The 26,220-nt window shown below is 51.0% G+C and overlaps 1 protein-coding gene across 2 annotated transcripts in view; it reads left to right on the top strand.

Moving 5' to 3' along the window:
* The window catches only part of LOC144784345 (nmrA-like family domain-containing protein 1), a 216,045-nt gene that overhangs the window by 175,981 nt on the left and 13,844 nt on the right, over window positions 1-26,220 (top strand). The window lies entirely within an intron of this gene.

Below are 26,220 nucleotides of genomic sequence, written 5' to 3'. Positions count from 1 at the left end.
TTCCCCCAACTCTACTAGGTTTTGAGTCTGTCTAGATCTGCATCTGTCATTGAATTTGTACACATTTTGGACCATATGTGATTACCATTCTGTTTCTTGGTTTTGAGCACTGGTTTGCATTCTTGGAATTCTAGGTTTAGTGGCTCATTTGCAACTCCTGTTTACCACATCCCTGTTCTTTACATTAAATGGCTTCTAGTACAAGTGTTAGTTGCTACTTAACAGTTGAGCAAACTATTGTGGAAGAGGCTACAGCCTAGTTTTTGTTACAACCTTTTATAGTTGTACTTTTCATTTTTTGCATGTTTTGATGAGCGATTCCCAAGGGTGTTATTTTTCTTCACACGAGGTAGTTTTATGATTGTCTAATCCACCTGTAAAATGTGCAGCACTTCAGTCTAACTCACTCTTTATGTAGAGGGTTCTTTTAATTTTCCTTGGAAGTTCAGCAGTGCACTCAAGCCTGTTATTACCATCGTGGTTAATTCTGTACTATGCGGCTGGACTTTGCAGTGCTTTTTCCTGTTGGCAGGGCGTTGGACAGGCCTTCCACTGTCAGGTCTGTTTGGAGACTGCATGTCGCATCCGTAAGGCTTTTATTTTGGTAAATACAATTTTTACAAGTGTACGTAATCACATTTGTATAGCGCATACATCTGGCCAGCTGTTGAATGCTGCTTAAAATTGGTGGTGATTGGCTGGCAGGTAAGAGTCCATTAGGAACTTTTTTAACAGTACCATAATGTGAGGTGCAGAAGCCCAGATGAAGAGCTAGTGAAAGAGTTTCACAATGTGACGAAGTAACCCTTCTTCATAGTAGCCATTTTCAGCAGGCTGATGGTAGAAGTCATTGTCCATTTGCTCTTGTGTTTGGGGCGACATGCAATAAAAACATATTTGGAATTAAATATTTGGGACAGTTCCAAAGAAAAACTTGTATAGTAGGCATCCGATTTTAGAATAAGAATCTTCTTCAAAGCTTTCTGAAGCTATTTCCACACCCATTTCCTATGTTGCTGTCTCCTAGAAATGGTGCCTTTCTGCTTGGTTCAGTCTGGGCCAATATACATGCTGATCATGGCCAGTTCCATCTGGTGGCGACTCTGACTACCTGCGAGTACTAAGGGAAAGAGACCTAAAGCACTTGTCCCTGATTAGGAGAGCGAGCTTCAAAATGCGCACTTCGCCTTAAATGGCGACCGTGCGAACGCGCAGCGTTGACGCGCAGCGGGCGCGCCGATTGTGCGCCGAAGGCGCGCCAAAGGTAAGCCCGTCTGCGCCCGTCCGCGCCTGGACCGCGCCCAGGGCCAGGACCCCTGGACCTCGACGATCCCGACCGACCCGCAGGACGTACTCCGCCGCCACCCTCAGCGCACTCAACACCGGCCGACGCCCAGAGTGCCACCAAGCCACTCCACGACGCACCCACGGACCTTTCAGCTGCCACGCCTGCAAGTTCGCCTGCATCCGGACCTGCCTCACACCAGCACCCGCCAAGTCGAACACCAGCAGCACACACCTCAAGTGCATCTTGCTCAACACCCGCTCCGTCCACAGACACGCCGTAGAACTCTGGAACCTCCTAGACGCCACAGCCCCTGACGTTGCCTTCCTCACGGAGACCTGGATGAACGCCTCTTCAGCTCCCGACATCGCCATCGCCATCCCAGAAGGCTACAAGATCGTCCGCAGGGACCGCAACGCCAACCAGATGGGAGGAGGCATCGCCATCATCCACAGGAACACCATCCGTCTCACGACCAGCACCGACAACACCCTGACCAGCGCCGAACACCTGCATTTCCAGATCCACACCAACCCGAACACCACCCTCAGAGGCACCCTGATCTACCGACCCCCCGGACCACGCACACATTTCAGCGAGGACATCGCCGACTTCGTCAGCCCGCATGCCCTCCCCTCCGCTGACTACATCCTCCTGGGAGACCTCAACTTCCATCTGGAAAACAACAACGACCGCAACTCCAGCACCCTGCTCGACAACCTCGCCAACCTGGGACTCAAGCAACTGGTGTCCACCCCCACCCACCGCGCCGGACACACACTCGACGCAGTCTTCTCCTCCAGCAAAGACGTCCGCTTCAGCCACGCCACTGAGCTTCAATGGACGGACCACAGCTGCGTCCACTTCACCTTCAAGAGAACGACGACCCACCACCACCAGCAACAGACCGCCCGCAGAAGCTGGAACAAGATCACAGCAGACCAGCTCGCCACGTCCCTGAGCCAGCACCCTCCTGCCAGCTCAGCAGACCCCAGCCAGGCCGCCGACAACCTCACGAAGTGGATCAGCATCTGCGCGGACGAGCTCGCCCCTCTGAGGACCCCGCCTAGCAGACCCGGCAGCAAGAAGGCCCCATGGTTCACCGACGAACTCAAGAGCTCCAAGAAGAACTGCCGAGCCCTCGAAAGTCTGGAAAAGGGAACCGACACCGGACAACAGGACCTCCTTCAAACTCGCCACCCGGAAACACCACCAGCTGATCCGCGCCGCCAAGAAAACAGCATTCAAGGACCGGCTGGACAACAACGCACACAACTGCAAGGAACTCTTCAACATCGTGAAAGAGCTTTCCAACCCCAGCGCAGGAAACAACGACATCACCCCATCGCAAGACCTCTGCAACTCCCTCGCTTCATACTTCCACAACAAGATCGCGGACATACACAACAGCTTCAACAACCAACCAACGCACACCATGACCGAACAACCACCCCCACCACCACCCTCCACGCCTGGACCCCGATCAGCACCGAAGACACCATCCGCACAATGAACTCCATCCACTCCGGATCACCAACCGACCCCTGCCCTCACCACGTCTTCAACAAGGCCGACGCAGTCATCGCACCCCACCTGCGAGACATCATCAACACATCCTTCGACACCGCCACCTTCCCGGAGAGCTGGAAGCACGCCGAACTCAGCGCTCTACTCAAGAAACCAACAGCGGACCCCACCGACCTCAAGAATTACCGCCCCATCTCGCTCCTCCCGTTTCCAGCCAAAGTCATTGAGAAGAACGTCAACAAGCAGATGGCCGCCTTCCTCGAGACGAACGGATCCCTCGACCCCTCACAGTCCGGCTTCCGAGCCAATCACAGCACCGAGACCGCCCTCATCGCCGCCACCGATGACATCCGAGCCCTGATGGACAATGGAGAAACAGCGGCCCTCATCCTCCTTGACCTCTCCGCGGCCTTCGACACGGTCTGCCACCGCACCCTAGTGCAGCGCCTCGACAACGCCGGAGTCCAGGGGAAGGCACTGGAATGGATCATCTCCTTCCTCGACGGAAGAACACAGAGAGTCCGCCTACCACCGTACAAGTCAGAGGCCACCGAAGTCATCTGCGGCGTCCCCCAAGGATCCTCTCTGAGCCCAACCCTCTTCAACGTCTACATGAGCCCCCTCGCGGCCATCGTACGCAAACACAACCTCAGCATTATCTCCTACGCCGACGACACCCAGCTGATCCTCTCCCTGACCAACAACCCCGCCGCCGCCAGAGCCAACCTGCACGAAGGGATGAAAGAGGTAGCCGAGTGGATGACGACCAGCCGCCTGAAACTGAACTCGGAAAAGACGGAGGTCCTCATCCTGGGCTCCTCGCCCTCCGCCTGGGACGACTCCTGGTGGCCCCCCGCCCTGGGCACCGCACCCAAACCGACGGACCACGCACGCAACCTGGGCTTCATCCTGGACTCCTCCCTCTCCATGACCAGGCAAGTCAACAACGTCTCCTCGGCGTGCTTCAACATCCTGCGCATGCTACGGAAGATCTTCTGGTGGATCCCCACCGAGACCAGGAAGACCGTCACCCAGGCCCTCGTCACCAGCCGGCTGGACTACGGCAACGCCCTCTACGCCGGGACCACCGCCAAGCTCCAGAAGAGACTCCAGCGGATCCAGAACGCCTCAGCCAGACTCATCCTCGACCCCCCACGAACCAGCCACATCTCCGGACATCTGAGAGACCTTCACTGGCTCCCCGTCAACAAGAGAATCACGTTCCGCCTCCTCACCCACGCACACAAAGCCCTACACGACCAAGGCCCGAGCTACCTCAACAGCCGAGTCAACTTCTACGCTCCCAAACGCCACCTCCGATCAGCCAACCACGCCCTCGCCGCCGTCCCCCGCATCCGAAGAGCGACATCAGGAGGAAGGTCCTTCTCCTACCTGGCCGCCAAGACCTGGAACTCCCTCCTGACCGACCTGCGCCTGACCCAAGACCACCTCTCCTTCAGGAAGAAGCTGAAGACCTGGCTGTTCGAGCAGTAGCGGCACCCCCCCCCCCCCCCCCCCCCCCCCAGCGCCTTGAGACCCTTCGGGTAGGTAGCGCGCTCTATAAGTGTGACTGATTGAATGTTAACTGAGCAGAATTTTTGCCCAGGCTTCTTGTCTGCGCCCTCGAAGATGGTAAATAGTGTGTCCTTCATGGAAACGCGTTTGCCATGCATCAAAATATTGATGATATCCAGCTGTGCCTTGTACCCACAGACTAACCAGTGAAGTCCTTCCACTTTAATCAAGCAAACTGGATGCAGGCGCACTCACTGAGCTAACGGAACCCTCAAAACTGAGATCCAGAGATATTAAGATTCAATGTGCAAAAAGTAAAATGCGCACCTTTTTAAAAAAACTTTTATTATCCAATCATAATCATGCAGGGCTCGAAAAATCCATAAAAGGGTACTAGTCCTGCAGGACTAGTACCTTAAAAAATTTCGTCGACCTAACTGCAGCCTACTTGACCTCTGTCTCTGTAAGGGGAGCACATGTGACAAGATAACAAGATTTAAATGCATCTTTATTGCTCATTAACTTTGTGAGCAATAAAAATGCCTTTAAATCCTGTTATCTTGTCACATTTGCTCCGTTTTCACATACAGAGGACAAAAGTTGGTTTGTTCTCCTACGCACCAGAAAGTGCGAGTAGGACCTAAAAACAGCTCGACCTTGTTAAATTTACTTCGACTATGCGAGTGGTCGAGTGGAATTTTGGAGCCCTGCTATGTATCCGGAGTTGCCACACAATGCAGATATTTATGAATTCCTTGAAATCAGTTTTTATTTTTTTTATAAAATAAACTTGTAAACAGCATGCACCTTAAAATCTTTTGCGACTTTGTTAAAACTCCAGTCAAAGCAAGAAAAAATTTGTGCTTTGACGCGAAGCAATCAAGTGAGTCGTGTTCCACCTGAATCATTACGCTTATGTTTTCATTCTGAACCAGTTTGTAGCTTTGGTTTTCTCAAAACGCACAAATGCGCACCTAGGAATGGAGGCCGGAGGGAAACAAAGTATAATGGAAAAGGGGCTGGTGGGTGAAACGGAGGGTGGGTTATAAACAAGGGAAAGTGAGAGGAGAACAAGGGCTTTAGAAACCACAGAAGGTGGAGGTGGGTTAAAGGGGAGAGGATTTAGCCTTCTGGCTAGAGCAGTGGACCTCTAAACTCTGCAACGTGGGTGGGTTTACAAAATGGGGACTTGCAGTGGGGGTGGGGGGGGAGTCGCAGAACAAACTGCATAATTATTATTCATTAGGCAGATCTCTATTTACGATACCCCCCTATGATTGGCTCCAATTACCGGAATGGTAGCCTGCAAGCGACCACAGGACACCTTCCTTGTGATTGTGTTCCAACACTAACTTTTTATTTTCTCTTCTCCGTCTATATCAGAAAACATGGGGAGCAGGCAGTGGTCCCAGATTCAGAAAGCAATCAGTAAGAAAAATCCCTTTCATATCCATTTCAAATTGCGATTTGTTATGGTTTGCCAGCCCAGTTTTGTGATTTTGGAAAAACATTTTAAAATCCCAAAATAGAATTCATACATAAGAAAGGATTTTGCAGTTGCATGATTTTTCCAAATCGGAGGGTTTCCAACTGCAACATTGTAGCACATCTGACCCGAAATGCCGTCTCATGTTCTAAACTGAAAACCACCAGCAGTTCAAAATTGGCTGGCTTCTGCTTATAAATTGCTATCTTTCATCCCTTGTTCCTCCTGCAAAGATGCTTGGGTGAAGCCTTATCCATCATGGAAGGATATCACATAGCCCTGTGAGATTCCTACCGCCCACCTTGCCTGGAGAAGACTCATCTCTTGGGGCATGGAACTAGAGATATACTTCCCTTCATCTCTGGTGCTGCCCATGGCCATATCTATCTCATTTCTGGTGCCAGAGGCGCACAAAGTCCTTTCTTTCAAACGCTGCTATTGGAGCCACTTTCAATTTGTTGGGCCAGGTTCCTTGATACCAAAACAGTTGAATCACATTTCCAGTACTTTCAGTTCAGAATCTGATTGTAACTTGTTAAGCGTTTTGATGAGTGGGTGACAACCTTCTCCCCGAAAGCTTGAATAGCTGAACTGCAATTGAACATTTATAAGATCCAGGGCCATAAAGTCCAGTCAGTAACCCCAACAAGAATAATTTGGTTATCCTATCAGAGTGCAATGGTATTTCATTTTTAAACCTCAGTACCGACCCAAGCTCCTGGCCTGTAACACCCGATTGCCTTAGGCCTTTGAGGAAAAGGCATTGCAATGACCATTTAAATTTTGTACTGTCCTTGACATGAGCCAGCGAAGTGCTGGCGGTGCCCCAGGGACATGGTCCGTTCATCTCAGCCCTACAGTGAATTTTTTTTTTAATGTCTTGCAGTTTGCAGATTTTTTGTTTTTAATTCTTTTTATTGAAAAAGGAACAAACAAAATAGCATCAGGTCAGCAACATATAACATCATTGCAAGGTTTGAATTGTCATTCGTACAGAATCATAAACTACAATATGCAACATTTTTGGGGATCACGGGAATTCCTGTCTTTCAACTTTTATTTGTCTCGACGGGGGTGTACACAATTTATTTATTTTATTTGTTTACATTTGTAATGCGCACAGCTACCCAACAAAGGGTTTCCCGGCGCGGCAGATCCCAATAGCAATGCGGTTACAGAAAACTAGATGTTAAAGAGCCATGTTTTTAGGGCTTTTCTGAATTTGATGTAATTCGACTCAGACCGCAATGTATGTGGCATTGAGTTCCAGAGAGAAGGTCCTAGGAATGAGAAGGACTTGCCACCCATGCGTGACAGCCTGGTCCTTGGAATTTCAAAATGATTTGCCGTGGAAGACCGAAGAGATCTGGAAGGACGATAGGGGCGCACCAAGTTTTGCAGATATTTAGGAGCGGTGTTGGTGGAAATCCTGTGCATAAAACATAGAGATTTGAATTTAACTCGGTTTTCAATTTTTAGCCAGTGTAACTTCCTGATGTATTTAGTAGTTGGAGTAGAGATGGGAATTTTACAGAGTAGTCTGGCTGCTGCATTTTGCACAGATTGCAACCTGCGGACAGTAGCTTTGTTCGCCCCCAGGTACAAAACGTTGCCATAATCCAGCCTAGATGTTATCAGGGCATTGACAACTGTTTTCTTGGTGTTTTCAGGCAGCATCCAACAGATCTTTTTTAGCCATTTTAATATGGCAAAGCAGGTGGCTGAAGTCTTTACCGCTTGCTGATGTAAACTGAGTGAGTCGTCGATAATGACGCCCAGGTTGCGAGCATGAGTAACCGGGGTAGGGGGGGGTGCCCATTTCAGTTGGCCAATGTTGGGGTCCCCAAAGTTCTTTATTTTTGCCCAACACGATTAACTCGGTTTTTTCGCCGTTAAGTTTTAGAAAGTTTTTTTGCATCCAGTCGGCGATTTTACAGAGTCCGAGTTGTAGGGTGGAGGAATTGTCTGAATCTGCAGCTGATAAAGAAAAAAGCAGCTGGGAATCATCAGCGTAAGAAAACATTAAAAGCCCTGTTTCCTCCACTATTTTGGCCAGGGGGCTCATATACACGTTGAAAAGCAACGGGCTAAGGATAGAGCCCTGTGGAACTCCGTGTTTGAATGTCATGGTATCGGAGCAGGCAGTTTGTGAAAAGACCTGGAACGTGCTGTTTTCCAATAATAATCTAATCCAGTTAAGAGCTGCCCCACGGATGCCCAGGGAGTGGAGTGTTTGGGCGAGGACCGCATGCGACACGGTGTCGAATGCCGCGCTGAGGTCGAGCAGTACAAGTGCCACTGTTTCGCCCTTGTCCACCATGCGGCGGATATTTTCGGTTACCCCCAGCAAGTACCCCCAGCAAATCGCCACGGTGACTATTCCAGGCCCCCCAGATCTTCCCCTACTTCTTCGGACAACCCCAAGTCACATACACAGCCCTCTCCCTAAACCTACACCAGTCTAGATCCTGGGCCCACTTGGTAGGTTGGGGTGACTGGCTGGCCCCCCACAATTGAGCAGTGTTACGCTTTGCCACCATGCACGCCAACGTCACCCACTGTTTCTGATATCCATTCAAATCAGTGGGTTCCCATACATTCAATATACATCTCCGGGCTTCCGGTCGTATTTCCGCCCCCAACACTTCTGTAATCACATCATGTATTTTCATCCAATAATTTTGTATCTCATCACAGTGCCATAGGATATGCATGAAAGTGCCCAGTTCTCCACAACCTCTCCTACAGTCTCTGCTCGTCGCTCTCCCCATGTGCATCAGTCTAGGCTCTGTGATATATGATCTATGTAAGATCTTAAGTTGTACCAACCTAAGCCTCATCTGAACCGCAACCACTATGGGGTAGGAGATCGCCTCCACCCAATCTTCATCATCCAACTCCAATCCGTCCGCTCCCCACTCTGTTTTAATGCTCCCAAGTGGGTCCTCCATATTATTTACAAGCTTCCTATATATTAGGGAAATGTTTTTTTTCTGGGAGGTGACCATCAAGTACTCGGTGCTCAAGGGGGGAAGCCCCTGGAAGCTCCGTGCCTCTAGGTATGCGGGCGAGAAGGGCGTGCCTGATCTGCCGATACCGAAAGTGTTCATTTTCATGTAGGCTGTATTGTTTTTGGAGATTCGAAAGTCTTTACACAGCCCTTCCCCCATACATCTTTAATCTGACTAATTCCGATAAGGTCCCACTTAACGAACCCCCTAGACTTCCACAAGTTCCCTAGCCTCTCCGAGCTAAACAGGGGGGTGGCCAGTGTCAGTTCCCCTCCCATCCCAAACCTCTGGTAGCCGCGTGCCAGACATGCACTGCATGCGCCGTCTGGCCCGCCAACGTGAATCTTCCCGGTTTTTCATATAAAGCTTTAACAATATCCCCACCTGGTGCCTGTCCACGGTCCATAGCATAGCCTGGGTCCCCTGGGGGCCATAAATCATGATTCACCACTGCAAGGTGAGAGGCCCAGTAGTATTAAAGTCTGGTAGACCGATGCCCCCATCATATCACGGGAGAGTCAGCTTGACAAATGCTATGCGGGCCCTGCCGTCCCAAAGAAGTTGCCGTTGGAGTGTCTCTATCTCCCTGAAGTAAGCAACAGGCGCTGGATCCATAGTGTTTTTAAGTATGTATAGGAACCGAGGCAAGGCCATCATCTTCAACAGCACCGCCCTGCCAAGTAATGTCATGTAGATAGGCTTTGCCTTTACACTGTGTTAAGTTAGCATGAGCTTATTAGAAGTTTAAATGCCATTTTACCCCTCTGCTGCTTTTGCACACGACACATTGTTATTAATGCTTTGAGCCTAGTAGAATATTTTGCTTCACACGAGAATAATATGTTTTCCTTTTAGTATCGGCTTTGCTTGGTAAGCTATGTCTGAACAGTGAGTGCAGAGGCCTTCAAGGTTATTTCAACACAGCGGTTGTTGTTCGGTCTGATCAGCGCACGTCTTAGACATAACACATAGGCAGCTGTGGCTAACTCTGGCTTTTGGCGCGTTTAATAATGCACTGCGCAGAGCATGCACACGCACTTGATGAACATTCGCATGCAAAGAACTGGTGTAGAAGATGATGTGATCCCTTTCTACTAAAACCAGAGGTATGGGGCCGCCCTTCTAAATCCCAAAGAGACCTTCTATACTATAATATAATATACTAGCAAGGGAGGGTGAGACTGAGGTTCTATTTAGACCTTTTCCCTTTAGCATTTTAACATGCTTTCACCCTTTGTATTTTATGGACTAGTAACTATGCTGATAACCTTGTTGCTTATAATATGTTTGCTTGTATTAGCCAAGATACTGCGCTTGAGAACACTGCATTAGAAATAAATATTTCAAACTTGCACGTGTCCTCATTTACTCCTCGTTCTGGACTGGTATGATAGTATAACGAAAGAGTGTTCATGTGTTCCACGTGACCTGAGGTGTTCGAAGTTCATGTTCTGGGTTGTCTAATCATTGGGGGTGTGTAAGAACCAATGAGACACTGATTGCTAGTCTGGTAGGGGATTTTGGATACTAAGGTGAGTTTTGGCACACCCTAATACACTGAGGTTCCAAATCTCTATGCACAGTTCTGTGTAGGAGCAGAATCCCTGCGACAGTAATGACAGGGGAAGAGCCCTCCAACGTTCCACATCTTTTCTGAGCCGACCCAAAGGGGGTTCCAAGTTATTAGCATATCTCGCCTACGGTTCTAGTGTTATATACATGCCAAGATACTTAAATCCCACCAGTTCGATCTTTATAGGGCATGACTGCGGGACCACGGGCGGCACACCCGATATAACAAACAATACCGACTTCATCGAGTTTATTGCAAACCCGGAGTACCTACTAAATATAGTCAGGGCATCCAAGAAATTACTCAGGGATGCCCTGGGGTTAGTGAGATATAACAGGATATCGTTCGCGTAGAGCGAGATTTTATCTTCCCACTCCGGTGTCCACCGCAAGCCACGTATCGACCGGTCCCATCGGATCCATGCCGCCAGTGCGAAAAGAAGAGGGGACAATGGACATCCCTGTCTTGTGCCCCTCCCAAGGGCAAAATCAGCTGATTTACAATTATTTACGATCACTCTGGCCAAAGGAGCGGCATACAACAATCGAACCCATCTGATAAATTCCGAACAAAAGTCCATCTTAGTCAAAACCGCAAACAGATAAGCCCATTCAACCCCATCAAATGCCATAGTGGCATCCAAGAACACTAAGACCGCCGGTTCCAGTATTTTCCGGGAGCGACCCAAAATCCTGTGGAGTCTCCGCAGGTTCAGGATGTGTTACGACGCGGCATGAAGCCAGATTGATCGGGATGTATCGGGGTTGTAATGACCTTGACCAACCTAGTGGCGAGTAACTTCGCCAATATCTTGGGCTCAGCACTGAGGAGTGAGATGGGTCGATATGAGGAAGGGGACGTCCTAGTTTTGCCTGTCTTATGAATAACTACATTATTCGCCACCCGCTGGTCGTATGGGAGTTGTCCCGACTCTCTACTTTCTAGAAACATGGCATGGATATGCGGAGCAATTTTATGGGCATTCAATTTATATAGCTCTATAGGCACTCATTCGGACCTGTTGCCTTCCCAGACTTTATGCTTCTAATGGCTTGTGCAATTTAATCATCCATGATGGATGAGTCTAAATATTTTCTATTGTCTTCGGAGAGGCTCGGCATAGCTATATCTCTGATCATTTCGCCATTCTCGGTCTCGGTAAAACCATTCGCTGAGGTATATACTGCTTTATAATACTCGGAGAAGGCGTCTGCCACTGCCTGCGGATCCGTGATGCTATCCGATCCCGACCCTTCTAGCTCAGGCACCAAACAAGAGGCCTGCTCTCCACGTTCTAACCAAGCAATTAACTTACCGGCCTTATCCCCATGCTCGTATACTCGACTTTGTATGTCATTGTTATGAGAGACTGCCTTTTCCCTGGAGAGGCCCTTGTATTCATCTTGTTTCAATTTCAACAGATGCAGGTCTCCCTGAGCAGCAGTCTCGGCCACCAATTTCTCCAACTCCACAACTTCCGCCTCTACCCTGGTTACCTCTGCCTGGTGTGTCTTCTTTTTGCCTGCAATCAAGGAGGACCTGACCCCGCAGTACTACTTTATATGCCTCCCACAGAGACTGTGCTGAGTCGACTGTGCCCACATTTTCCTGAAAATAGTGTTCCGAAATTTGGCATATCTCCTTCTTTGTGGCCGGGTCCTGCAAGTGCCATGCCTTAATCGAAGCCACTCTGCCAACCACTGATTGCCCGATCTCGACCTGTAATCACATCGGGGAATGATCTGAAATACCCTCCCCAGGTATCTTGCTTCTCTAATTGTGTCTGCCATAGCCGCCGGCACCAGTATGTAGTCTAATCTAGACATGCTATTATCTGCGGCGGATATATGAGTGAAGTGTCTCTGGGTCGGGTTACTCACTCTCCAGCTATCTACTAACCCAAGCGATTCAAGAAAGTCAGGGAGCCACTTCTGTGATGGCGTATGAATACACGCTGGGAACCTATCCACTCCCCCATCAAGCACAGCGTTGGAATCTCCCCCTAGCACCAGGAGACCCAGGGGCAGGGTTGGAAAGACAGCACTCAAATCTTTAAAAGTATCGGAATGAAGGCCCGGTGGTAAATATATGGATAGGAAGGTAACCTTCCCACCTGCCCCGAGACACCCACATATCTGCCCCTCTGGTCCGACCATGTAGCCTGTAGATCGAACTGGGAAGGAATTTTTAATGAAGATGCCAACCTCCCTAGACCCGGATGTAAACCTAGCATGTGCGACTAGTTTATATCCCCCACTATGGAGGGCCATGCACCGATTCCCAACAAGATGCGTCTCCTGTAATAGTGCAACTTCCGGGGAGTGTCTTCTAATTAGCTGATTCACCATCCCTCTCTTGATCTTGTCACCCAGACCATTGACATTCCAGCTCAACACTCTTATCCCCGATCCCTGATTAGTACGAGACATTTACCCCACACCGCTAGCATTGAATAGCAAAACTGTCACCTGATGCGAAAGAAATTCGTACACATAAGAAAAAGTGAAACACCAAGCACCCCCCCACTCTAAACCCCCCCCTCCCCCCACCCTGCACCCCTGCATATAGCTAACGCTCATCCCCAACTAGCAGTGTGCCTGTCGCCCCAAATCTACTCTACAATTAACTAAAAGTAGAAAACCGAGGAGGGCCCTCGGACAGACCCGCCGCCACCTCCCCCCCCCCCCTCCCCTGACCCACCATCGCTACCCCTGTGTTGATCAACCCACCAAGATATCTTTCAGAACTCAGCAAGTCAGGGGATCAGTTACATACCTGCCCCAACCCTCACAACAACTTACTACAATTGAAGCCCATTCAGTCCCCATTGTGTACTAAATCATTGTCCATCCGCCTCTTCTCGATCTTGACTCTGGCATGTGGGTACTGTCTAACCAATTCGCTACCACCTCAGGATTGTCAAAAAAACAGGGTTTCCTGTTTAGTTCCACCCGGAGGCGGTCTGGAAACATAATAGCGTATTTTATACCCTTGTCTCTCAATTTCCTTTTCACCGACAAGAAGCCTTGACGTTGCTTTTGTACAGTTTGGGTAAAATCCAGGAAGTAGTCGCATTTTCAAATCTCAGTGGAGCCCCAGCTCGGGCCGCCTGGAGGATCACATCTGTCTCGAAAGTTCAGAACCCTTGAAATCATAGGACGGGGGGGCGCCCCCGGTCTAGGCCTACCTTCTGGGACTCTGTGGGCCGTTCAACCGTGAAGTAATTACTAAGACCTTTAGGTTTGAGGTGGTTGAGAATTAGATTTTCAACAAATAGGTCTGGTGTTTGGCCTTCTGACTTCTCTGGCACCCCCAGTATACGAACGTTGTTGCGCCGTGCCCTTCCTTCATAATCATCCAGTTTGCGATCGGTAAGAACTATTGAGGCCTTAAGATCACGCACCTCTTGCTGCAACAGGTTCATATCGTCTATTAGGCTGGCTGTCTTGAGTTCCAGTGTTTTGACCTTCTCACTTGTCTTTGTGAGATCCGCTCTCATCAGCCCCACCTCAATTGTGACGGTATCAAGTTTATTGTCTAGAGCCTCCATCTTCTGGCCCCAAGGATGTCTGAACTCCGGTGATGACCGCCATGAGATCTGTCAGCGTTGGTTCATCCCTGGCAGGAGTTCCCTCCCCCCCCCCCCCCCCCCCCCCCACGGGGGCCTTTTTCGATTCCACCGGAGACCCCTTAGGCAGAGTGTAGCGATCCAATTTGTTAGAATGTTTCTGGCCCCCTTAGAGGACCGGGACAGGGATTTATCCAGGTCAGTTTTTGTCGCCATCTCTCCTTCTGATCCCAAATGTCTCTTCTCCATACCTGCCGACGAGGCCCCAGCTCCGATATTCGACGGCAGGCTGTCTCCAATCTCGCCCCACTCGCCTCTACCAGGCCGCACCCAGTCGCCCAGACCGAGGCGCTCCTCGCACACTGCTCAACTCCTGGGGGGGGTATTTCACGACCCAGGGGTTCCTCGCTGCTGTTAAAATCTCCCCTACGGTCAAGATATCTTGCTGACTTCAACGCGGTGGATTTAACCCCCTGGCAGGGTCCTCCGCTTAACGAAGCAGATGTTATGGCCAGCACTCCCTCCGGGATCTCCCCCATAGTTTCAGCCAGCGTCCCCAAAACTCTCCTGGACGGCTCCTTACCACTCTGGAAGATATGCCCAGCAACACCTCACAGCTCTTCCTGGCCGCATCTACTGTCTCTCAGGCATCTCCCCTACAGGGTGGACTTTGGGGGCACCCCCTGCGACCAATTTCAGCATCTGACCACCGACAAGATGTTTAAAGGGTTCCCCCCCAGGTCAGCCACGCCAATATTCCCTTCTAAATGGGCTTCCACACCGCCTCTGGTACCTGTGTAACTCCACTGAGTGACGCCGCCACCATCGCTTCCCCAGGGCCGCGCCGCTCTCACGATCTTCAGTGCTAGGCCACCACGACGGCCAACACCCGCTCCCCCAAGGCTTCGCACCAATTCTCTGCCAAGCGCAGAGCGAACACTCTGTGCCTCGGGGGGGGGCACGCACGCCAGCCGGACCCATGCAGCCGGATCACAGCCAACACCAGGCAATCCCTAGGGGCGGCAAAAGTCTTCTGGGGCTCTCACACAGGGAGTGTGCAGGCAGGCTGAGCAGGTCGTCCTGTGCCAATTCCCCTCCTTTACAGTCCAGCCGCTGCATTCATGCTGTGGGGCCCGCCGAATATCCCGGGCCGATAGCAGCTTTCCTCCAGATCGGGCCGGCCCCACCAGGACCGCGGCAGCCGATGTTGATGCACTACCAGGCGGCCGCGCCGCCACCTGAGGCCCCGGCTCCTCGAACTGACCAGGCCCCAATCTTCCCGACGGCATATCTCCGCCGCCGGATCTCGGGGCCGGCCCAAAACACCTGCGAGCGTTGCTTCAGTTCCCCTGTATGGGAGTGGGGTTGGGGCTCAGGATTAATGGCAGGATGTTGTGGCAGGAAAGGGAGGTCGGCGGAGCAGAGTCCCTAAGCGGCCATCTTGGTCGCCGGCTTGACTTCTCCCCCCGCAGTTTGCAGATAAAAATTTTTTTCTTTTTAAATATTATAATGTCCAGGCTTCTGTTTTTTCGTACTGAAGGTTGATGTTTAGAGGAGTTCAAGGAAACATAAGGCACTGAGAATACAGTAGATGTTTTTTTTTTTTTTAAGACCTTTATTTCTCACATTTTAAAATAAAACAGCCGTTGGCCTACAACCCACCGGGCCGGCCGCATCACTTTCTTACTTTCATAAACATTACACTTGGTACACAGCCTTGTAGCCGACAACCCTGGGGTCCGGTGGCGCCGTAATGAATGACATATAGCTGTTATTCAGAAAGTATATCAGAGTACTGAAAAAGGTCTGCATTTTTCTATTACAGTCTTGTCATATAGTACATTTATACAAAACTTTGCACAATCAAACTAGTCGACACACAACACACCAGTAATCCCCGCACTTGTGAGAGGTAAGGCACGCCCCTGATCGGGGTACAACTATAAATTACCATCTAGTGGGATGCACCATGAAGTCCACCATGGCCCAGAAGGATTCTGTCTATTCCTACTCTTCCTCCATTTCCTCATCCGAGTCAGTGTCATCATCTTCCAGTAGTGGATCACACAGGTCACCCCTGTACGAGTTCCACGAGGACCAGACCCCATTCCATTTACGAGGACATGCCCTGTTCATCTAGACCGTCCGTTCTGTGATCATTAAAAGGTCCATGTTCCTACACCACTGCGCCACTGTGGGGAGCTCTGGGATCCCCATTTCTGCGCTGTGTCCCGCTTCGCCACCATCATGGCCAACGTACTCCACAACAACCCATACCGGGATAGATCGTTTGGCTCCCAGATGTTCAAGAGGCATTTTCGCGGTTCGGGAGTCAGTGATATACCCAATGCTTGCGACATTGTACGCATTACTTGGCGCCAGTAAGCGGCGATTAGTGGGCAATCCCAAAGGGTGTGAAGTAAAGTACCCTCCTCCCCGCATTTCCGAAGGCAATATGGGTGCAGAGCTATATGTAGTTTATGGAGCGTAACCCTTGTGTAGTACACTCGATGTAGGACTTTTAACTGGACTAGTTTGAGTCTAGATGAGATTCCTACCTCTCTTGGAGACGCCAGCGCCTCGTTCCATTCTGTCTCATCCATGTCCCCCAGCTCAGCCACCCATTTGTCGCGCAGATTCAGTGTCGGGTCTGGTTGGTTATTTAGTAGTTTCTTATAGGTGAGTGACGTGGCGCTGGGCTGCATATAGTCTGTAAGCAGTCTTTCTTCTAACGGCGAGTATTCCGGGACCTCACTGTCAGGTGGTATCGCCTGCATTAACGCATGCCTTATCTGCATATATCTGTAGGTTTCGTTTGGGCCCAAATCATACTGTTGCTGAAGAAGGGAGAATGGGATCACCGCGCCCTTGTCCCACAGGTCTCCCACCGTGGATATGCCAATGCGGTCCCATTGTGCTAACCCTTTACTTTTCCTCAATTGCCCCAACGCTTTAGTGTCCCAGAGCGGTGTAAGTTTAGTGATGGTGTCCCTCCATCCCAGCTGCGCCTGCGCCACATGCCACAACATGACCGTGTGCTTTGTGGGTCCCATCAATCGGGTCATCTGACTTCTGTTATAGAGTGTCGCAAGCATACATTCCGCGCCTAGCTGTGCCCAATCTGCCCTGTAAGCAGGGTCATCTCGGGGCGCATGTATCCACTGGTTGATTTTAAGTTGGGCGGCCCAGTAGTATAATCGCAGGTTAGGCAGAGCGATTTCTCCCCCCCCCCCCCAACTTGACCTGGGCGACACGCGCCGGTCTATTGTCCCAGAGCAGGGCAGACACCAGAGCCTGCACTTGTCAAAAGTAGGCCGCCGGGACAAGGTATGGTGAATTCTCCAGTGCGTACAGGAACCTGGGAAGTGCCATCATTTTATATAGCGCTGCTCTGCCTAGGAGTGTCAGCGGCAGTGAGGCCCAGTGCTTAACATCCACACTGAGTCGGGTCTTGGTTGGGATCAAATTTCTATTGAGGTAGTCTGCTTGATTATCAGTTATGTATATACCCAAATACTTACGGGGGATGTGGTTAATTGTAGCGGGCACCGTGCAGTAAGTTGTGGATCTGGCCCCTTCAGTACATAAACGACGGATTTCGACCAGTTAATAGTATACCCCGAACACTTCCCGTAGTCATCACACAGGGCCAGCAAGGCCGGTACACTACTATCTGGATCCGTAAGGTACACTAGCATATCATCAGCGTATAAGGACACACGGTCCCTCCCATCCCTCTCTCCATTGGATCCCTCTTAACAGCGGCGTACCTTTGATCAATATCGCCAGTGGCTCTAAGACCAAGGCAAAATAACGGTGGAGAGAGGGGACAGCTCTGTCGAGTCCCTCTCGCCAGACGAATCGTGCGGGAGATATCAATCAATCAATCAATCATCGCATTTATATAGCGCGCTACTCATCCAGAGGGTCTCAAGGCGCTGGGGGGGTCCGCTACTGCTCGAACAGGCAGGTCTTGAGTAGCTTCCTGAAGGTGAGGTGGTCCTGGGTCAGGCGGAGGTGGGTGGGGAGGGAGTTCCATGTCTTGGCGGCGAGGTAGGAGAAGGACCGTCCCCCTGTGGTGGCTCTTCGGATGCGGGGGACGGAGGCAAGGGCGTGGCTGGTCGATCGAAGCTGGCGTTTGGGAGCGTAGAAGTTGAGGCGGCTGTTGAGGTATCCTGGGCCTTGGTTGTGTAGGGCTTTGTGTGCGTGGGTGAGGAGACGGAAGGTGATTCTCTTGCTGACCGGGAGCCAGTGCAGGTCTCTCAGGTGTCCGGAGATGTGGCTGCGACGGGGGATGTCCAGGATGAGTCGCGCTGAGGCGTTCTGGATTCGCTGGAGTCTCTTTTGGAGTTTGGCGGTGGTTCCGGCGTAGAGGGAGTTGCCGTAGTCCAGACGGCTGGTGACGAGGGCCTGGGTGACCGTCTTCCTGGTCTCGGTGGGGATCCACCGGAAGATCTTACGTAGCATGCGCAGTATGTTGAAGCACGACGAGGAGACGGCGTTGACTTGTCTGGTCATGGAGAGGGAGGAGTCCAGGATGAAGCCCAGGTTGCGTGCGTGGTCTTTTGGTTTGGGTGCGCTGCCTAGGGCGGGGGGCCACCAGGAGTCGTCCCACGCGGCGGGTGAGGATCCCAGGATGAGGACTTCCGTCTTGTCTGAGTTCAGTTTCAGGCGGCTGTTCTTCATCCATTCGGCTACCTATTTCATCCCTTCGTGAAGGTTGGCTCTGGCGGTGGCGGGGTCGTTGGTGAGGGAGAGGATCAGCTGGGTGTCGTCGGCGTAGGAGATGATGTTGAGGTTGTGCTGGCGTGCGATGTCTGTGAGGGGGCTCATGTAGACGTTGAAGAGGGTTGGACTGAGCGAGGAGCCTTGAGGGACGCCGCAGATGACTTCGGTGGCTTCAGATCTGAACGGAGGGAGACGGACTCTCTGTGTCCTTCCGGCGAGGAAGGAGATGATCCACTCCAGTGCCTTCTCCTGGACTCCGACATTGCTGAGGCGCTGCACTAGGGTGCGGTGGCAGACAGTGTCGAAGGCCGCGGAGAGGTCGAGGAGGATGAGGGCCGCTGTTTCTCCGTTGTCGAGTAGCGCTCTGATGTCATCGGTGGCTGCGATCAGGGCGGTCTCGGTGCTGTGGTTGGCTCGGAAGCCAGACTGCGAGGGGTCGAGGGATCCGTTCGTTTCGAGGAAGATTGGCCAGTTGCTTGTTGACGGTCTTCTCGATGACTTTTGCTGGAAACGGGAGCAGCGAGATGGGGCGGTAGTTCTTGAGGTCGGTCGGGTCGGCCGATGGCTTCTTGAGTAGGGCGCTGAGTTTGGCGTGCTTCCAGCTCTCCGGGAAGGTGGCGGTGTCGAAGGAGGTGTTGATGATGTCCCGCAGGTGGGGTGCGATGACAGCGTCTGCCTTGTTGAAGACGTGGTGAGGGCAGGGGTCGGTCGGAGACCGGAGTGGATGGAGTTCATCGTGCGGACGGTGTCTTCGGTGCTGATCGGAGTCCAGGCGCGGAGGGTGGTGGTGGGGGGCGGTGGTTCGGTCGTGGCGTTCGTCGGTAGAGAGCTGAAGCTGTTGTGTATGTCCGCGTCCCCGACCACTGCGCCTCTGGCCTGGTTGCCCCCTCGCTCCTCCGCGCTCCTGCTCCAGAGCCCCTTGCTGAGCTAGATCTTCACCGACGCGAGAGCAGCGCCCCAGCCGCCACAGGGCCGCCCGCTCAACCCGATCCTGTTTTCCCGCCGCTTCCTGCCTGCGGCCCCGCCCCCTCGCCACACGATTGGTGGACGCGACCCCGCCTCCCAGCTGACCCGCCCTCCCGGCTCCCCTCTTAAGGGGCCATTTGTTGTGATGTGTGCCACTGGATTAGTGTATAGGAGACGTATCCACGCTATGTATTTGGGCCCGAAACCCATACGTGTCAGGACTGCAAAGAGGTGCCCCCACTCGACCATATCGAATGCCATCCATGCGTCTAGTGAAAGAAGTACAGCCGGCTCCGATAACAACGGAGCCCTTGCTATCACCCCATGCACTCGCCTGAGGTTGAGGGCAGTACTCCTGTTTGGCATGAAGCCGGACTGGTCTGGGTGTATTAGCTGTGTGAGGCAGGGCATCCGTCTCATGGCCAGTACTTTCGCAAGGATCTTAGCTTCAGCATTGATTAGAGATATTGGGCGGTATGACGCACTTGTTGCGGGTGGTTTACCAGGTTTTAAAATTGCTACAATGGTGGCAGTCCTTTGGTCTACGGGGAGCGTTGCCCTGTCTCGGCTCTCCATGTACATATCTAGTAGGGGCGTTCCAAGCGTGTCCGCCACTAGTTTGTACCACTCTATAGGAATTCCATTCGGGCCTGCTGCTTTCCCTGATTGTAACGCGTGGATTGCTGATTGTATTTCCTCGACCGTGAGGTCTGCGTCTAAGTCTTGGGCTGTTTCTGGTGTAATTGTTGGGATTTCTATATGTTGCATACTACTCAGTGCATCATACTCTGTGATCTCTTGTTTTGGGGTGTATACTGTCTCAAAGTGATCCGCTAGTGTGTTCACTATCTCTTCTGGGTGTGTATGTAGGTGCCCCGTGCTAGAATGCCCCTTCCACTCCTGTCCTTTTTGTCCAACCAGGCTAGCATCTTCCCTGCCTTGTCTCCTACTCGTAGACTCTGTGGGCTGTAGCTGAAATATTATTCATCACCTGCAGTCTAAGATGTTCCCTATGTCGTTGCTGACATAGCTGTAGTGTATGAGTTGTGTCCGGCGTGGGGTTTGCTGCCTGCGCCGCCGTAGCCACTTGTAAGGAGTGTTCTAATTCTTAAAGCTCCTTCCTACGCGTTTTCCTATGCCCTGCAATAGAAGCAATTGCTTGTCCACGAAAAACTGTTTTATATGCTTCCCATAAGATCGAGGGGGAGGATACCGAGCCCCCATTCTCGGCAAAATAGTGCGCCGTCACTTTTTTCAGGTCTTTCCTAATAATTGGGATTTTTAAATGGTTAGGATATATAGGATAAATTCTCCTTCGAGTCTTTTCCTGACAGCGCATTGTTAGCATTATCGGGGAGTGGTCCGAGATCCCCCTGGACAGGAGGATTTCGACCTTATCAACGCCCCGCATCCCATCCCCTACCCCGAAGAAATAGTCAATCCGGGATAAGCTGTTGTGTACTGCCGAGTGATAGGTGTATTGTCTCGCTGTTGGGTGCCTTTGGCGCCAAAGATCTATCAAGCCCATTGCCCCCAGGAATCCCTGCAGGTTAGTGGGACCAGGTGCATGTGTCCTAACTGGGAATGTATCTACCTTGGGGTCTAAAACCGCATTGAAATCTCCACCCAGGAGTGTCTCCCCCACTGGGAGTTCGAGTAGGAACGTTCCCAGTGCCGGCAGAGCTACTGCAAGGAGCGCTGGTGGGATGTAAATCGATACAATGTTCAGGAGTCGACCCTCCCACTGCCCATGTATTGCAGCAAAGCGGCCCTGGTCGTCCACCATCTGGCTCAACAATATAAATGGAGAGGTCTTCTTTAGGAGAATACCTGTACCTCTAGAACCAGAAGTGAACTCCGCGTGTGCCACCATTTTGTATCCTTTACGGTCAAGTGCCTTACCAGCCGTTCCTGTGAGGTGCGTCTCCTGCAGTAGCACTAGATGTGGGTTCTGGCGATTAAGAGCCTGCATTACTAATCCTCTCTTTATTTTATTACCCAGTCCCCGCACATTCCAGGTCATTATTTTCAGGGGTGAGGTGTCTCCCAGCCGTACTGCCCCGTTAAAGGCGAGCCCCTGTGAGCGTTGTGACATGGTAAGGTGTATTTGATTTAAGTCTCCGAGTCGCCCTTATTCGTGTCAAGAGTCCTGCTTCTCAGTGGGTGGATCGTGTGGTACGGTTGTGTCATGTCGCACAATGCAAAAACTAGAACAATAAAACATTCCCTTCCCACCCCCCTCCCTGCCTCCCTGCTACATGGACTTAGAACCGCCCCCCTGCCCAACTTAGCAGAGCGCCTAATCCCTTCCCAACCCATTGTACTTGCTTGTAGGGGGTAAGTAGTTCCGTGATGACAGCGGCCCCAGTTGCCCTCTTTCGCCTCCTCCAGAGTGGAGTCCAAGGGCCTCCTGCCCTACTTGCTAAGAAGTTCGTCACCAGTGTCAGCGCATCCGGGCGTTTACGACTCAGGTTGTTCTCTGTCCTCCAGACCCGATTCCGCGAACAGGTCTTGGCTGTGTCCTGGTGATGCCTGTTGACTCATCTGGTTCTCTGTCCTTTGATCTTTGTCCCCTGCCCGTTCTCCGAGGAGCCTCCACGCGCCTCCAGCCGTCCAGCCATTCTCTTGCCGCTTCAGGAGTGTCAAAAAACCATGCTTTATGATTTATCAACTACTCTCAATTTTGCCGGGTAAAGCATGGAGTAAGGTAACTCTTTTGCCCTCAGAGCTTTCTTGATGTCCGCAAAAGTCTTTCGGCGCCGGGCCCCCTCAGTTGTGTAGTCTGGGAAGAAGGCGATGGTGGAATTCTGTATTTTAATAGGTGATGAGGTCCTTGCTGCTTGAAGTATGGCGTCTCTATCACGGAAGTTAGAGTCTAGCTAGCACTGGCCGTGGCTGCGCCCCCGGTTTCGGTACTCCACCGGGGACCCGATGTGCTCTTTCGACAGAAAAGAAGTGTGAGAGGCCCTTTGGTTGTAATTTCGTCTTAATTAAGTCCTCGACGTAGAGATCCATCGTTTGTTTGCCTTCTGACTCTGGTACGCCTAGGATTCAGACGTTGTTCCTCCGGGAGCGCCCTTCCTGGTCGTCCAGCCTTTCCTGAAGCTTCTTGGTGACCGCATCCATGCGCTCCACAGCCAGTTGCAGTTCAGAAGTATCCTCTACTAATGATTTCGTGACCACCTCCACCTGCGCCACCCGTTCCGTCATCTTGTGGAGATCTGCCCTCAATAGGCCAACGTCCGCAGAGATAGAACCCACCGTCGCCTGCACGCTGGTAAGCATTTGCATTAGATCTTCCAGTGTCACTTTCTTGGCGCCATCTCCCTCCGAGCTCTTGCCATTGGAAGGACGTCCTTCCGGATGCTGCGCGGCGGCTTTGTCGAAGGCGTACTTTTCAAGTTTTGATTGTGCCGCATTGCCCCTGGGCCCCCGTCCCGTCATGGTTCCTGACTGTAGTCCCGCTACTGGATTGAAATCGCCTTTCAGTTGTATGCTGGGTACACTAGCCTCTCGTGGTTCAAGGCAACAGAGACAAAATGGCGCCTCGTCCCAGGGTCTCCTCGGTATGTCAGGGTGTGCTGGTATGGTCGCGTAGACAGGCAAAGTCACACGGTAGGAATGACTCCACAGTGTCTCCCCCGATGTGTCCGCAAGCCTTTTATCCAAAATTGCCAGTTAGCACCTCTGGCCTGCCTGATGGCAGTACAGTCGTTCAGCCACACCGCTCACCTCGAGTCTTGGCTCTGGGCACCCCTATAGTCCACAGGTGTTAGCAATCAGGCCCTGGTCTCTCGGCAGAACGGTCGGGTTCTCCGCCAGTTGGTACCGCAAGTCTCCAGCACTTGAGCTGTCTCCAGCGCCTGCCCTCGAGATCTGTTCGAAATATTGCCGGCCACTCTGGGCTCCGCCAAGGCCTCTGAGTGGGTGTCCCGTGCACCCCTGCCTTCCCGAATTTTAGGTGCCTCCGGGGAGGGGGGTTTCAAGGAGAAAGGATCAAGTGCCGTGATTGAGGTCCGGCAGTAAGGCGGCCGGCAAGCCTCCGAGTCCCGGTACTCGCAGCGCGCTGCAGTCGCACCTCCGTCGGGGCTCCGAGTGTTGACTCTCCGGTCAGTGGGCAGCAGCGCCGTAGGGTGTCGGGGCAGTCGTCACCTTCCCTCTATCCCGTCTTGTGTGCCGACAGCTCCCGCGGTCCACTTCCGTTCCGCCTCGACTTCCGGCTAACGTCCCCGTCACCTGGGCACTTCCGGCCGGCTCGCGGCTCAGCGCAAGGCCGGCGCCCCGTATGCACGGCAGGGCCCACTCAGTCTTCACGCTCCACTCCCGGTTCTTCTTGTCGGATTTCGTCCGGAGTTTCAGCGGACAGTGTCTCTCGGTCCCTCCACTCCAGATCAGCTCCCAGAGGTTCAAGTATGCCGGATTATTAATCGGATTGATTTAGTTAGAGCCGCCTCTTTCACAGAGCTCTTCCGCTACGCCGCCATCTCGGTCGGCTCGTAGCCACGCCCCGATAATTGTTTTGTACTGCAAGAGGTGACAACAGATTTTTCTTTGTGATGGTCCTAGCAATGTAGTGATTGGTTCTTCTGTAGAATGAATCCAAGCGTAGCTTGATGGGATGGAGTTGTAGGCTTGGTAAAGATGAGATTACACCCAGCCGCTCAACTCTTGGTTAATTAATTGAATGTTCTGAATAGAATAGCTCCTCTTTTGGCTGCTATTCTGCAGGCAGCTGGGTTGTATCCATTGTGAGATCAGTTTAGGCCAATATTTAGTCTGTGAAAATGTTTTGTTGCTGAACCCTTTTGAGCACTAATTATTTATCACCTGCATACAATGGATATTTCAGATGGAACATTAGTGTTTTTTTTTCAGGCAATTCTTTGTTAACCACTTCGGCGCTGATGACTCGTCATGAGTTGCGCCGCTCGCACGCTGATGAGCTGAGCTCGTCATGTAACGCGCGTTTTTAAAAAACGCCGCGTACAGCGGGAAAAGCCGCCGCGTGCATGTGGTTAAGCACATGAACCCAACACAGGGCTTTGCATGTTCATTCAGTGTCTGACAAAAAAGTAAGTTGCGATCCACAACTTGGGTGACATTACACCACTCAAGAAGGATGAAGATCTGTACAAAGTCTACATCTGCTGATCATGTTCTGTCTAATAACATTTATGGTATTGACCACTACTAACTCATAAGACCTGTGAGGTCACTTGACCTTTTTCTGCAGCTTCAAACACAATATGCCTCCTCTGTTTAGAAGTGGAGGGGGTTTACGTTCTCAATTTGGGTTCTAACACTGCCACCCTATCTCTTTTGTAATTAAGATCCGCTAATCAGGTCATCAAGGAATATTGTTAGCTTGGACAGGTGACCATTTCTTAGCTCTTCTTTAGCACCAGCTTACCTAATTTATTTGGGATTTCTGATGATCTGTTGCTCTCCCTAATACTGCTGCTCTCCCTAATACCCTGCTTCCGGTGAAGGGCTCAATCTCACAAGCATGCATATACCTTTCAATTTGCAGTTCATGGACAGACTTCACTCGAAGCCATCCAGTTCTTTTCCAAAGGAGTTTTTGGCAAGAGTTTGAGTAATTGAATGAAGACCACCATCATTTATAGGTATGATCCACTTCTGTAGGAGATTAACCAGGAGCCCTCGCCTATTGCAATTGAAAGATGCAGACCTCGATTCTTTGGGCAGATCTTCCAAAATGTTACCCTTTTCTTTCCCGCTGGCACCTCGTCACCTTTGATACCTCTTAATCTAGTGGGCTTTGGATGCCAGTTCGATACTGCTATAGGTCTGTGGCCTGTTATTGCAAGATTCCACAGAACTATTTTCCCATGAAACCTCACCCTCTTGCATGAATCTCCCTCTTCTCTTACACATTCGTTGTATGTTTTGGTCTGTGGCTGTTTGCTGGACTTTTGACTATTGCTGTAGGCAGAAACCTGCTAAACCGGGCTCAGTCTTGAGTGCTCTGTAACATGGTACGCCTTTCTCTTCTCATTGAAGCAGCTCCTCCCGTAGGCTTGCCCTGACTGTCAGGATTCACGATTGTCACTGGACATGTCCAAAATGTTTAGAAGCAGCCCATTGAAAAACAGCAGTATTAGTACAGGACAACCAGGCCTATTACTGGAGAATCCTTTTTTTAAAACCTTGGATCATAATACATTTTTATAGTTTTGAAAATGCCACTCAGCTTGGATACAGCACTGAATTCTGACACCTGCACTGCAAAACAATATCTTATCAAAATAAATACATCATTTGAGTTGGATAAAATCTGATCCTGACCCCACAATTTCTTTTTTTTTTTTTTTTTTGTGTTCAAATCATTTTTATTGGAAAAAAGAAATGAGAACGGCAATACAGCATCATTATTCATATGAGCATAGTGGCACAGTGCCGAGGTAAAGATGGGTCCATATATAGGAAATGATACATGAAATAAAAAGAGAAATTAAACAATACAATAAACATCGTTCAGATCCATAAAGAGGTGATCGCCAGTAACCAAACAATAACAAATTATCATTATTCTTCATC

The sequence above is a fragment of the Lissotriton helveticus genome, chromosome 10 (assembly GCF_964261635.1).
Source record: "Lissotriton helveticus chromosome 10, aLisHel1.1, whole genome shotgun sequence".
NCBI classification, from domain to species: domain Eukaryota; kingdom Metazoa; phylum Chordata; class Amphibia; order Caudata; family Salamandridae; genus Lissotriton; species Lissotriton helveticus.
Note: the sequence above shows the minus strand (reverse complement) of the source record. Positions and strands in the feature narration are given on the sequence as shown.